We start from the raw sequence: 14,859 nt of genomic DNA on the forward strand, positions 1-14,859 counted from the left end.
CCGACCCTTTCTATTCTTCTGATAGTGGTTCTAGGGTGTCTTTCTTTGCTAACTTTTCACAATTTCCTGCGATTCCACTATGCCTCGGCACCCATACCAGTTTTATAACAAAAACACTGGATGCCATTGATAGCGAGGTTAGGCACTCTTCGACCAACCCTGAATGCACTGTAAATGAGTTCAAAACTACTATTGCTGCTCTGCTATCTGAGTGAATGATCACTTCTGTTATGGAGGCTGCACTCCAGAGCAGAAGATCTACTACAACCGCGGCTTGGAAGGCACTGCAATAATCAATAAATCTGAAAGTGGAATTAATAGAGAGCTCCTGAGAGTAAAACTCTCCACCAACCTTCCACCTAGCTTCGACCCATCCGGAGAGAGGCTCAATGCCCCGCTCCTTCAACGGCTTCTGCCCACCCACAGGCCCCTCATCGGTATAATCGCTAGAGTTCAGTTTATCCGGTATGAAGTCAAAGTATGTGAGGATATCCGAGTTTTCAGATATTTGTCTTTTGAAAACCCAGATCCCCTGAGTCAAATAGCCACTTTCGCAGCCATACACTATGGTCAAAATGAGGTGCCATGATTGGAGTGGACTTTAGTGCACCACACATGCTGATAGGCGCCACCCGTTGAGCGCCGTCGAGTTTCTTTGCAAGGTGCTTTTGTCTAGAGCACTGCACCAACCATCTAGGTTTTACTTTTGCTGATGGCGAGACCACTTCCGACTGCAATTTGCTACTTTTCTTTGACTAGCCACTACCCTCAAGTTTTTGAAGCAGGTCGTTAACGATCAGGATTCATGGATGATGAGAGATATTTTCACCCCTATTTACATTTATTTCGTCGCACGATCGCGTTGCTCCATTCCGTTTTAATAACTCTATCGCACAGAAGACTGAGAATGGGGATTTTGATTCAACCCCAAGTCTGTCAAGAGCAGTAACGACTCTCCCCAGCAGGACGTTGTTGAAAGTTCCCTCAATGTCAAGGAAGGTCCCTACAGCAAATTCTTAACGACTCGATAGTATGCATATGTTGCGCTCCTGATAGATAGTATCTCGGAATGCACCTCCTAATGTATCAGTCTCTCCAGAGTTTTTATAGTTACAAAACCGCAAAACTATTTTTTCAAAACTCTTCCATAAACCATCTCTTTGACATTTAAATAAAATATATCCCTCATATACTCATTTATACGCTTCCACAGTGCTTGCCTTGCAACCTGGTCTCTAATTAATAATTTTGGCATTATAGAAGGCCGTAAAGGGGGTATTCTATGTTAGTCCAAAAACTCTAAATCATTCTTTCACCATATGTTTGCTAACACCAACAAGCTTACGAGCCCACTGTGCAGCATAGCTGAAGAGTGCGAAGCGATTAGACACAGTGCCACAATATTTCAACATGAACTCTGCTCTTCCGACTGTTGAAGGCGCTACTAAAGCGTGCAGATTTTTTGTAGTACCTCGACACACTAACATACACACACTCAAGCAAATTTACAACAGCAGAACGAGCGAAAAACCGCTTCACATACTTTTGGGCGCACAAGAAAATAGAAACAAATTCAAATTTGTTTCTGCGGCTTACAAGCGATTGTTTTTACAGGCGCCGCCTGTAAGTTATAACTGTTATGCACATGCTAGTGTTGTTATTATTGTTAACGCTTTATTGTATTACTACTCACTGCCCGCCTGTTCGTCATTCTTACATAGAGAGAGATAAACGCCAGGCAAATGCGAAAGACGCACAAAAACATTGCAGGCAACACTTTAATTTAACTGTCGGAAATGTGCGAAAACGAAGACTACCAACGAACAAAAACAATCGCTGCGCGTACAAAAAAGAAAAAAAAATTGTAAAAGTAAGCAACAACTTTGCGCGAAATGCAGCTGTAAACGCTTCGTAAGCCTTTGGTGCGGCATCCGGCGGCACAAAAGGCGAAAAGCACAAAACAACGTTGGAATTTGTTGCTGATGAAAATAAATTTTGCGCCATCCAGCAAGATGCCAGGCACGGCGCGAACTAAGGCAATAACGGTAGCTGCGGCAAGTGTTGCCTCACAATGCAATAAATGCAACAACCGCCCAGATCATACAACATACAACCTTGCCACATTTGTTTTAGTGCATTAATCGTCATCTTCACTTACTTCACTCATGTCTCCCACACCCATATTTTTTTTTTTTTTTTTGCTGCCATAGTTTTCTATGCTTAATCCTGCTGGGTTCATTATTTTTATCTATCACAATGAATAGATGAATTGCTGAATGAAAGAATGAATGAGAATGGTGAAAGATATTGCAAAATTAAGCTAATATCATAAAAAAAATTTACGCAGAATAGCTAAAGCATAACATAATTTCTAAGAACATGTGTAATGAGTTTAAGAAGGAGCAGTTAGATGGTTTTCTGACTTAGTACTTTAATATTTTTATTCACTCTTCCGCCTAGAACTCACTGCTCATTTCTCTATGTAGATTTATAAAGTATTCAGCAACCATCATAACATAATTCCAAGCTATTCATTTAACAACGGGCTAGATCTCCCTTGACCTCTAGCTTGATATCGTTTGACTATTCGCTTGATCTCGCATGACATCGAGCTTGCCTTCAATTCATTTTCAGATTATCGAAAATGAGTGAAATATTGTGAAATAGAGTTTCAAAAAAGTTTTCAAAGAAATTTTCTAAAATTTGAATAGGTTTATTAGCAATACTTTGTACACTCTCCAATACTGACTACATCAGCTTTCCTCTCTGGAGCGCTTGAAACATGGAAATACAAACAACACTCGTTATCGGAATGTGGAACATCAGAAGACCCTCCATACTGATCTTATTTGAATAAACTTCAGAATGTAATGTTATTTTAGGAACAGAAAGGTATTTATTTCAAAAGATCTAATGCTCTATAGCTTCTGAAAATAGTATCCTTAGCATTCACAACTAACTCATAAACAGTACAACTTTACCTGTAAATTAAGTTCAGCTCACCATAAGAATATAAATCTCAAAACAATATTTTATCTACATATTCAAACGTTGGATGATCCATTTCGATATTCCCAACGTTTTTGTAGAAAAAGCACAGATACTTCCTTTGGCATTTATTTTTTTAAGATTATCTCTTTCAAACGTTGGCCGTTGATTGATGTGACGTGAAGAAAGTGACGTCGTTTTGTTGATATCAAATGCCGCCGAGATCACGAACTTCAATAACGATATGGATCTCATTTGCTCGGTCGCATTGCCACACGCCGAGACTGATTCCAATGATCTAAAATCTTAAGCCGGCTGGCCGTAAACATTGCTTCATACTTCCTTAAGACATTGTGACACGATGGACATTAGTTAAACGTCATAATCGAAAGGTAGGGAAAACTCCTACTAACAGTGAAAGTTTGCACCCTATATTCTCACCTTGCAAATAACAATAAGCAAATATTTTGATCAACTTTTCCACAGCATGTTTCTTTATCGATTAAGAAATGTTTCCATAAATTAAATTCATCGCACTTCACGCGACTCTTCACAGTGTAATTCATACGATTTTTCACCTTTCGTCACACATTTCTAAAATGAATATGCAATTTTTATAAGGCAGTGGAAAATCGAGCGAAATCAGAAGTTGTAGAGAAATGTAAAATACAGATTTGTGTGTATGTAAATTTTTTTTTTTAATGAATGCAATCGCATCGAGTGATGAATTCAGCGCTAGGACTGTTTTATATTCCAACTAACGAGAAAAGTATGTAAATATGTATTCGAATGTTTTCGAAGGATTATTTTTACATATTTGAAAATATATATACATGCTTACAGTAGAGAATATACATAGTATATCTTAAAAAAATAGAATGTTTACATACTTATTTTCATAAGCAACATTTTTCTCAAAACAATTTTCTAAAAATTTATTAAAATATTTAATAATAATTTACTTAATTTTTCAATATTTTACATAAATTAAATTAATAATTCTATAAACAATTTAACCCAAGCCGCGCATGTGATCGGTATTTCGATTCACTTTCGGATGTCCATGCAGTTTTGGCGCTCTCTTCTTAATAATTGTTCCACCAATGTCGTTAGAAGCTGCCACCGCGCCAAGAATCAACTGCAGCAGTATAATTAAAAGTAAAGAAAAGTACACGAAATTCATTTCGTTGGTTTGATTTTGTTGTATATAAGTGTAAATATATTTTTAATTATCCGCAATGGCTTTGGAACCTTCTTAATTTCAGTGCTTTTACTAACTTCAATCGTCTGTGGCCCATAAGTGCGGAAAGAAGTCTTTTATACGAACAAATCCGCTTGGACTTTAGAATGGCGCTCCAAGAGAGCAAGCAACCGGTTTGAACAGCTGTTGAAGAAAAAACGTGGGCTTGGCCACACATTATATACGCTTTGTGCGTAAGGAATGAACGTTTTCTGCATTACGTGCTCATTACTTTTTTATAAGTGCGCGTATATATTAATTATTTATGAATCAGTTTTAAAATTATCAAGTAAAAAGATAATTAAATTGTTAATCGATGCTGGCAAATAAAATATATGACGAAATTTTAAGAGTTATGACCTCATAAGTACGTTGCCATATTTATTTATTGTAAATGATGAGATTGAAAACATTAAAAAATAATCCGTCAAATTGGATAGCCTGAAAATTAAAGCGATAATAGCGCAATAATAATTAACAAAGGCCATCAATCTTCATACTAACTGCAACAAAAAAACTTAGAAAAGCTAACGGTCGTTTACAATACTTGAAATTAGTGAAGTACGATATGAAATTGTATATTTGTGTCAAAATGTTCAATATGCGGAGTTTTCTGTTTGCGCTAACTCTATCCTGTCATACGAATCATACCCTTAACCGAACTCTCTTAGCTTACTTTTAACCCGACATTTGTAGTCACAAGAGAAATGTAGTTTTTCGCTAATCTCTTCCTCCACCTGAAATTATAAATTATTGCTAATTTTTTGTTACAGCTTTCAATTGACTTACATTGAAAGGTGTGAATTTTTAATTACATAACATTTAGCTGTAATTTGTGAATATTTGTCATTTTCGTTTTACTGTTGACGTAATTTGATGTGAAATATTATAATTAATGTTACGTAATGTCACATATGAACATTTATATAGGCTGTGAATATTTACAAAAATTTGTGACACGTACGTTTGTATTTATATACATCCCATATTTTCGTATTTTCGAGGAGGCTTAGTATATACAGTTTCTGGTATTTATTGAGTTAAGCAGTATGGCAGCCTAAAAAAAAATGAGTCTTCGGAATTAAGGGCAGACATATAAATATTTAAGAATAAACAGTAATATTTTTGAAGAAGATTAGGAAAAAATAATAATATTCTTCGAGTTACTAGTAACCTTTGACGGCGCTTAAAAAATCTTCATTACTGCTGCAGTGGTTTCGTATGAAAACTAAAAACAAAAATTTTACTCAAAAATACACAAAACTGTGAGGTTTTTTAGCCATGTTCATCTGCTATGTCATCATATGAAGAATTATATGCACAAAAAAATACATATTGATCGAATCGTTTTCTGCGAGAAAAATGCCCTTAAGTGCTTACATGGTTTCCTCAGGTTCCTTTTCCAGCAATTTTTTCTCATATAAAAAATTTAATATTTTATTACAATTTGTTATTGCTACAAATATATTATCTTAAGAAAAAAATACTGAAAATTTTAGAAAAAAATATTTTAAACTCGGTCTTTTATGACCCCTCGGAAAGAAGATTCGCCCACCTTGGCAGAATAACTCCTTACTTAGAACTTGAGTGTAAGAAAAAAAATTGAACATTGGATTTTAGGCAGACAATTTTACAAAAAAAACTAAAATTTCAATGAAAATTTCGCATTTTTTTTTTTCAAATAGTTGTAATCGAAAAAAAACCAAGTCTTTGAGAATTATGTCCATCTTCTGTGTAAAATTTCATGAAGATCGGTTGAGTAGTTCGCGAGAAGTCTTCCCTTGCTAGCCTCGAGCGCACAAGTTCTCAAGGCTGTCTCTCCGAAACCTTACTCGGATTAACTTTAAAATTCAGATCACTATTTCGGAATTTAATAAGATAGTAAAGAATCGATTTTTTGAAACCCGTAATCCCATGTAACCGCTTAAAGGTTATCTATCGGTTAACTGACTATACTGATCAACCATACTTTTAAAGCCTGTAACTCAAAAACTATTCGAGATATAAATTTAAATGTTTAGAATATTATTTTTGAATGTATAACTTATAGAAATATTGGAAAAAATTCTACTGTTTTGATTTCATCACACATGTGTTCCTTCCATACATTTTTCTAGTATCCAATCTATGTATGTGTAAGTAAGCTAACAAGTGCTAAATATAATTATACAGAATTTTTATAGTAATTAATATAAGGTTCTTCATTTAAATAAAACCTTACCACTTATATCATTCTTTATCTTATTTAATAACCGAGTTTACTCTAAATGTATTAAATTCAGGAAATTTCTTATGTGGCGTTAATGAAAAGGTATGAAGCGATTCTATCCAACAGAATATATCATATCCTTACGCAATTTCATTCAGATTCCCTTCGTAACAAATAGTGTATGCGATATAAACACTGATCAAATATGATCTGGAATCTTTTTCACATATTTTAACAAAAATGTTTATTATACTTAAAATTGGCTTCATTTGGGTCAATACAAACATGCCAATGCTCAAGCCAATTTTCCATACACTTGCTAGAAGCCAGGGCACGGAACTCCATCAGTGCCTCCTTTGAATGCTCTTTAATAGCTTCAATGTATTCATAGCGTGTTCCCGGAAACATTTGTTTCAACTTCGATAACAAATAAAAAATACCGATGCTGAGGGATGATTGGTGTTTGGCTGGAAAGTCGGTCTCAATGTTAAAATTGACGGAATATTATTTTGGTGAAGAATGCTTAATAATATATACATATATGCATTATTAACCGTTTAACCCTGTAAAACAAATTCATGGCAAGCCGGACCACGTAATCTTAGAAAACATCCAGCATCACTTTCATCATTAGTATCATCAATCTAGCATTGACACACTTCATACACAAAATATTAATAAATATTTAACATAGCAGAATATATTAATTTTTTGGTGGTAGTTGTGACTCCATTGGAAACCCAAAATTTCAAGCAAACTCGTTGTTCAATTATTTTATCGCAAAAATCGCTTTTGAAATCGTTAAAACCAGCTGCCAAATCAATCTTCACTCGAACATAAAGGTCTCATTTGATCATATTTAGAACCAATAAAGCAGCGGTATTCATTAAAATGGTTGCATTGGAAAAAACCACATATAAACTTCATATATACCCCTGAGTTCAAAAAATGTCTTGCATGCTGACCAATACACTACTATGTGCAAAAAATAGTAAGACTTTTTGATTTAAATTTGTGGGGCATCGAAGTCCATTCTGGAAATTTACATTAACAACTGTTTGAAGGATTGGAAAGAACGTTGATCCAAGGGTATTGGGGCTATGGGGATTACTTTAAAGCACGGCATATATTTTGAAAAATAAATGAAGTATTTTAAAATATGAACAAAGTCTGATCTTTTTTTTTATCATAGTTGTATACCATATAAAGCTAACCAAAAGATCAGAAATCAGCACATTCAGAAGAGGATATTTAGTGAATAAATCTTCAACAATTCTTGGACCAGAATCAATCATTGGAAATCTTTCGGAGAATATCATTACAATCGGACTTAAAAGACAATATGGACCGATTTGTGTAAATTTTTAGTTTCAGTCTCATAAATAATGAAATTAGAACCTTACAGATCACATCCATCCTTAATATGTAAGTATACTGAAACTTTACGGCCTTCGAGTCTGTGTCTAAAAACTTATAAAACGCTAATTTTGAGCCCTAAATTTAAGAATTAAGCTTTAATATTTATAGTAATTGTAAATACAGTTTCGCAGTACAGTTACTAGACTAACAGTAAAAAATTATAAAATTACGAAAAATGTATACACAAAAGTCCAGCAAAGAAGCTTTACCATTCAACGTGCCATTGAGTTTTAAAACCAAAGTGACCAACGAATATTTTGTGAAAATCAATGAGCTACCAATTCAAGCCCTTTCGATGACCGCCAACACCATTTAACCTCAATAAAAAGCCATTTAAGCACATTGGCATTGTGGTAATCCGCAACAAAAGCAGGCGCACACACGCAGCAACAACAGTAAACACTGGAGTGGCATCAATCGCTGTAAAAGCGAAACAAAATAGGCAGTTCAGTTTACAGTTTGAACTCGACGCTCGACAAACGCGTGCGGCGACACAGGCCACGAACCTCACAACCGACAAAAATAACAACAACAGCATACTGAAACAAGGGCGAAAGCTCGAATAACAAACCGCTATCAAATCAACACCGTCATCACTCACTGCTTTACAAAAGCACTAACGGCACTCCAACCCTATAACCCACTCCCCAACCCACTTTTCGACTAATCAACCAGCAACTGGCAACAACAACAAGTCAACAAACTGTGTGTGTGTGTGTGTGTGTGTGTGAAGAGTGAAATGTGTTGTAACGCAAGAATTTCAGTTATGTCAAGTGGCTGTCGCTGTTGCCGCATTGTTGCCACTAACGGTGCTCTTAGTCGTAGTTGTTTCGTAGTGTTGTTCTTGGTATTATTGCTGGCGTTATTTCTTCATATATGACGCCACCTCATTGACTCCAACTGCCGCCACTTCTCCAAGTGGCACCTCATCACTCTCTCTTCACTTTTCTCTCCGTCGTGCCTTGCCTCCGTCGACGGCTTCAATTAATAGCCCGATTTGATTTTACATTTAACGATTTTCGCACTTAATTAAAGGCGAAAAAAGCCGGCAAACCATGATTTCATTAAATGTGAAGATGAATTTTAATTAAAATCCTTTTCACTTCGTGCCACCGACAGACGAGCTGCTCGAACTGCTCTCGTGGGCGTGTAGCGTTTGACTCGCAGCACTTCAAATTCAAAATCTTAGCTTTTACTTTGTTGAATGGCGACGAGCCGAGTTGAGTTTATTTGATAGCAAGTGTCTCAAAGATATGCCAACTCAATAACCAACAACAAAAACTACAATTACCGGCATTTTATTGTTTCTTTACAACGTCGTTGAAATTAGTCTGTAGTATGTGTTGTTGTTGGCTTCGTTTAATTGTCGCTGCGCCCGAAGTGACTTAATAAAGCCTACTCTCACCACGGACAAAAACAAGGATAAAGGGTAAAAGTGTTAAGGATCATTGTGTAACTGACGTCCACTCCTTTTCTTTTGATAGAAATTTTCGCCGTTTCATTGCCTCAATTTATGTTAAATGAAAATTGAAAATTAAACTTCGCTCATAATGGTTTCAGTGGCGAGAGTGGGAGAGAGATTTAGGATATGCCTAGCCCTTGAAGGTGTTAATTAGTTATTTAAGTGAGAAAAATACCGTTGATGGAGATGCGTTAAAATTTGAAAAATATCCAGAATATTATGTTAAGGTTGAAGATATTTTGCATAAATTTTTACTCTACTGAGAGACTTTTTCCTCCAACTTTACAGTTTTGGTACGAGTACTCTCGAAGTTGAGGTTATACTCCATCGTTACCCTTAAGCTTCTTAGCTCAGTTTGCATGGATATGACTGGAGATCATACTAGATCTTCGTATCATCTTCCATTATTGGAGATTCTACTTTTTATGCGTAAATTCTTGAGATTGAAGACACCCGATCTAGCCCATATAAACTGCACGCGCAAACCGTATCGGCAAACATTTTTTTTACTTATTTTTTATGTTCGCCTGAAGCTTGATTTCCATTGTATCCATTTGTGTGTGTTTTTTGGAGCTGGCGGCTTACGACACGAAAAGTTTGTCTGGCGATTTTTACCATAGAAAAAATATAACAACGAGTTGCTTCAAATTTGTTTACTTTTCCAATAGAATCACAGACCCAAAATCGTTGAAAATATCGCAGAAGTGTTTAAGTTAGTTTACTTCATCACGACGAAAAGATGTGATTTGAGTGGCACAAGGCTTCCAATGAAGGTCACGAAGTAATCTAATACTGACTTCAAGTTGTTCTTCCAAATCTGTTATTGGCCATAATATCGAAAAAGTTAAAGAAACAGTGCCTGCAAACCTACGTGTTGCTTTCAGAAAGATTGAAAAGATTGAAAAGAATCTCAAGATCTTTTATGGAACGACTCAACAATTTTTATACTTTCGCAACAAAGTTGCTAAAGAGAGTATTATAGTTTTGTTCACATAATGGTTGTTTGTAAGTCCTAAAACTAAAAGAGTCAGATATAGGGTTATATATACCAAAGTGATCAGGGTGACGAGGAGAGTTGAAATCCGGATGTCTGTCTGTCCGTCTGTCCGTCCGTCCGTGCAAGCTGTAACTTGATTAAAAATTGAGATATCATGATGAAACTTGGTACACGTATTTCTTGGCTCCATAAGAAAGTTAAGTTCGAAGATGGGCAAAATCGGCACACTGCCACGCCCACAAAATGGCGGAAACCGAAAACCTATAAAATGTCATAACTAAGCCGTAAATAAAGATATTAAAATGAAATTTGGCACAAAGGATCGCACTAGGGAGGGGCATATTTGGACGTAATTTTTTTGGAAAAGTGGGCGTGGCCCCGGCCCCTACTAACTTTTTTGTACATATCTCGAAAGCTACTATAGCTATGTCAACCAAACTGTATAGAGTCGTGGTCATTTCCATATACAGTTCAAAAATGGAAGAAGTCGGACAATAACCACGCCCACCTCCCATACAAAGGCTATGTTGAAAATCACTAAAAGTGCGTTAACCGACTAACATAAAACGTCAGAAACACTAAATTTYAHRRAAGAAATGTCAGAAGGAAGCTGCATCCAGGTTTTTTTTTGTTAATTGAAAATGGGCGTGGTCGCCCACTTATGGACCAAAAACCATATCTCAGGAAGTACTTAACCGATTTCAATGAAGTTCGGTATATAATATTCTCTTAATACCGTGATGACATGTACCAATTATGGGTGAAATCGGTTCACAACCACGCCTGAAATCTCGATTATCACTTTATCATACGAGAGTATAAAATGTTCCTTACTTGTTGATTAATATTTTGGGTATGAATCGTTGCAAAAGAGTCAATACCAAAAATCCATATCAAAGTCGATCAAACAATAAGATGATGCTGACCGTTTTCTTTAATTATGGTGTAATTCACTACGAATTCATTCTACAAGGATAAACATCCAATAAGGCATCTACGTGAAGTGATTCGTCGTAAGCGACCCGATTTGTGAGCAGAAAATCTATGGATTTTTCACGAGGATAATAATCCTTCACATTTTAGCATAATTCTGACCGCCTTTTATTCAAAACTAGAAACGGGAGTTATTACTTTGTGTCTGTTCGCCAAATTTGGATCTCTGTGACTTATTTCTGTTTCAAGTTCATCATTTCAGGTCAAATTTGATCAAATGGTATTAAGGAAAGTACATTGATACCAGCAAATACCGTTTAAATGGTTAGTGATGATGAGTCTAAATTGACACACCTTCGAAGTTATTGCAGTTTTTTCAGCTTTGATGTGAGTACTCAAATAGTTAACCGCTGTTTGCATTGAAAAGTTCGAAGAACAAACTGGATCTTCATTTGATCCTACATGAATAGGTTCTCTATTTCGTCGTTGTTTCTTCCGCGTTTTATGAGATTGGAGAGCAACCATAGGAATTGCTATTGAAGACTTGTAACAGCCACATTATCCTTCGTGGAATTTATGATTACTCTTATACCATTTTACTTACTTAATGCATAAATTTTTCGTTTGACACATTTACATATTCCAACAACGTTTCGCATAAAATGTGATGGATCTAATACGGGCTGATTTTCCTTAACTTTAATCGTTAACCCCATTTTGAATTTTGTCATACACTTTGTGCCAATTCACTAATAGACCAATTCTATTCTCTTGCAATTTAAAAACTGAAGCTCTTCCGGAAAGTGGTTAAAAGTGCAAAACAGCAGTCGCAGTTGTTTTTGACGAAATATGAGTCAGCCACACGTCCAGCTCTTCATTACCAGCATAATAGGCGTTTTGTTTCGTCTACCATTTGCTGGCTTATTGTTTGACTTTATTTCGAAAACTATTTATGAGCACAAAATATAGTGAATTTTCAAAGCTAAAAGAAACAAGTATGCAAAAATAACAACAAATTAAAAATATGTGCAAAACGACAGCACAGAGCGCGGCCGGAGAGCGCATTCAGCGGACGATCGGCAGATAAATGCAAAATGCTTTGGCAGACAAGCCGGCGCCGGCAGTCAGCCGGTGGCTTACAACGCCCCACACGCCGCTGCGCTGCCAACAAGTTAAACAAACAGTCAAAAAATCGACCGGGCTAACCAACCAGCCGACCAAATGGCATAATAAAGGGCAAAACTTTTTACAAATGGCTTTCAACTGCACGTGACTGCAAACAGAATTCGAAGTTTTGCTCCACTTTTTACGCAAAAAATATAATACTAAATAAAATAAATGAAAACACTTTTGTTCTTTTGCTCCGTTATGTCATATTATTGTTTTAATATTTCTCTATTTTGTTTTTTTTTTTTTTTTTTTTGTTTTGCGCAGAAGTTTTCATACACTGCCGTTATTGGCATTTCGGCTTAGCATTTGCGTGTGCAGCTTTTATTTTAATTGCTGCCTTTTCAGGGTTGCCATTTATACTATCTTCCACAAAAGCTTAGCGATTTCAGGAAAGCAGACAAATAAAACTGATTGAAAACAAACTATCAAAAGTCATTGATCCGATTGCCTCATATTTTCTAAAAATTTATTAATCGTGGGAGGGATTCCTTCTGCATTCACCTTATTCCTAGCCTTCTAGTCTTTCGTGAGGACCCGTGTTGATTTAAGCCTGTTCATTGGTCTGTTTATTTGTTTGTCCCTCTGTCTGTATATACGAGAACTAGTTCCTCAGCTTTTGGATGCACCACGCTCTCGAAATACTCTTGGAGCCATGGTAGATAAAGCTAAGTTGTTGGCCGTTGCAAATCATCGAATAAAACGCGAGAGATTGCTGAAAGATTAAATTTATTTAGCACGAAGGTTCGCAAGTCCTTGTAATATGTAGGATTAATTACGAAGCCTGGCGAATGGGTTCCTCAGAACATATATTTGATTTGTCGCTTTAAAGACTGTGCTTCGCTTATCAAACATCAAAGAAGTGATCCATTTTTTGAACAGCCTTGTTAGCAAAGACGAAGAGTGTGTTTTTTATAAATGCAAGAGATTATGGTCTAAAAAGAATGAACCAGCCTAAACGACTTCCAAAGCCGAAAGTCACTATAAAGTTATGTTTTCTGTTTAGTGGGCTTTCAAATGGGTCGTATATTTTGAAATTTGGCCCGACAATACCACCATAAATTCTGTATTGTATTGTTATGAGCTAGACAAATTGTTTGATGCACTCAAACAGAGAAGGCCAGAATTGATCAATGTTCCACTAGGATAATGCGATACCTCATAGATGTTTGATGACTCGCCAAGAGCTTTTGCAACTTGAATGGAATGTGCTACCATACCACCATAATCTTCTTCTCTGTGAGCTGGACGTGGTCGATTTAGTATTATCCGATAATAAATGCTGGGTCTCAAGATGGCAACAAATTTTAACGATTTATAGGCTTTGTTCAGCCGTAGGTCTATCCATGATGAAATGCCAATTCTCCATTCTCGAATGCTAACCTATGTACCCTTTGCTCTATTTTTTTACTTTTACCGTTTGCTGTTCTAATCAGAATCGAAAGTTGTCCATCCTATTAAGCTTCTAATATAATATTTATAAATCAGTCTAACTTTTACGTTTTGATTTTTGAAAAATTTTGAATATTTACTTCTGTAGTCTCTGTCATTATTGCCTCTAACTTTTAATTTTAGCATGTTGACTCAAATTTTGTCTTGTGCTAATTGTTTGTTTTTCTCTTCCAGATTATTAAAAATTTAACATTCCTTCTAATTAGGGACAGACAAATGAGTGTGTAAATAAACACTAGTTTTTAGAAATGTCATATGTATATTAAACCCTTCACAATTTATGCTTCCTTTGACTTAACACTAAATATTAAAATTATGTAATATATATATACACTCCCTCACAAAAGTATGTGCTTGTGCACTCGCATAGTTTAATTTTCATATTTTCACATTCAGAAACACATAAAACATTCTCCGAGCACAATGTACCATTTCACAGTCTTTTCTCTGATTTATAACTTTTTTTTCTATTTTTTTTTTTTTTGGTTTTTGTTCTTTTTTTTTTTTTGTTTTTTTGCTCAACTATTCTGAAAGTTCCGTAATATTTTTGCCAGCCTATTGTTCTTTTGTCATTTGACTAACAACGAAAGCATTTAGACAGGCTTTCCAACTATTTTTGTGTGCGTATGGAAATTTTGTGCCTGACACGTAAGTGTATGTGTGCATGTGGGTGTAGGGGAGCAAAGCTTATAAGCAATGGCAGTAATTAGTTCTTACACATTTAACCCACATTTTATGCAAATAATTTCGGCAAACAATGACAATGCTCTAATGAGAGTACCGTTTAATTAAAAATTTTGGTTTTTTTTTTAGTTGCTTGGATTTTTTTTATAATTATTTTTACCTAACGAAAATTTTACATAAAATGTTATTTGATTCAAAATATGGAAGGATCAGAAATTGAGAAAAAAAATTAAAAACTTTCAGTTTTATAACACTTGCGTCATACCATATAATTGGATGCCGCAAGTACTAAACTTTTCTTGAATTTA

This window comes from Bactrocera latifrons, unplaced genomic scaffold (genome assembly GCF_001853355.1).
Source record: "Bactrocera latifrons isolate USDA-ARS-PBARC rearing strain unplaced genomic scaffold, ASM185335v1 scaffold_197, whole genome shotgun sequence".
Taxonomy (NCBI): Eukaryota; Metazoa; Arthropoda; class Insecta; order Diptera; family Tephritidae; genus Bactrocera; species Bactrocera latifrons.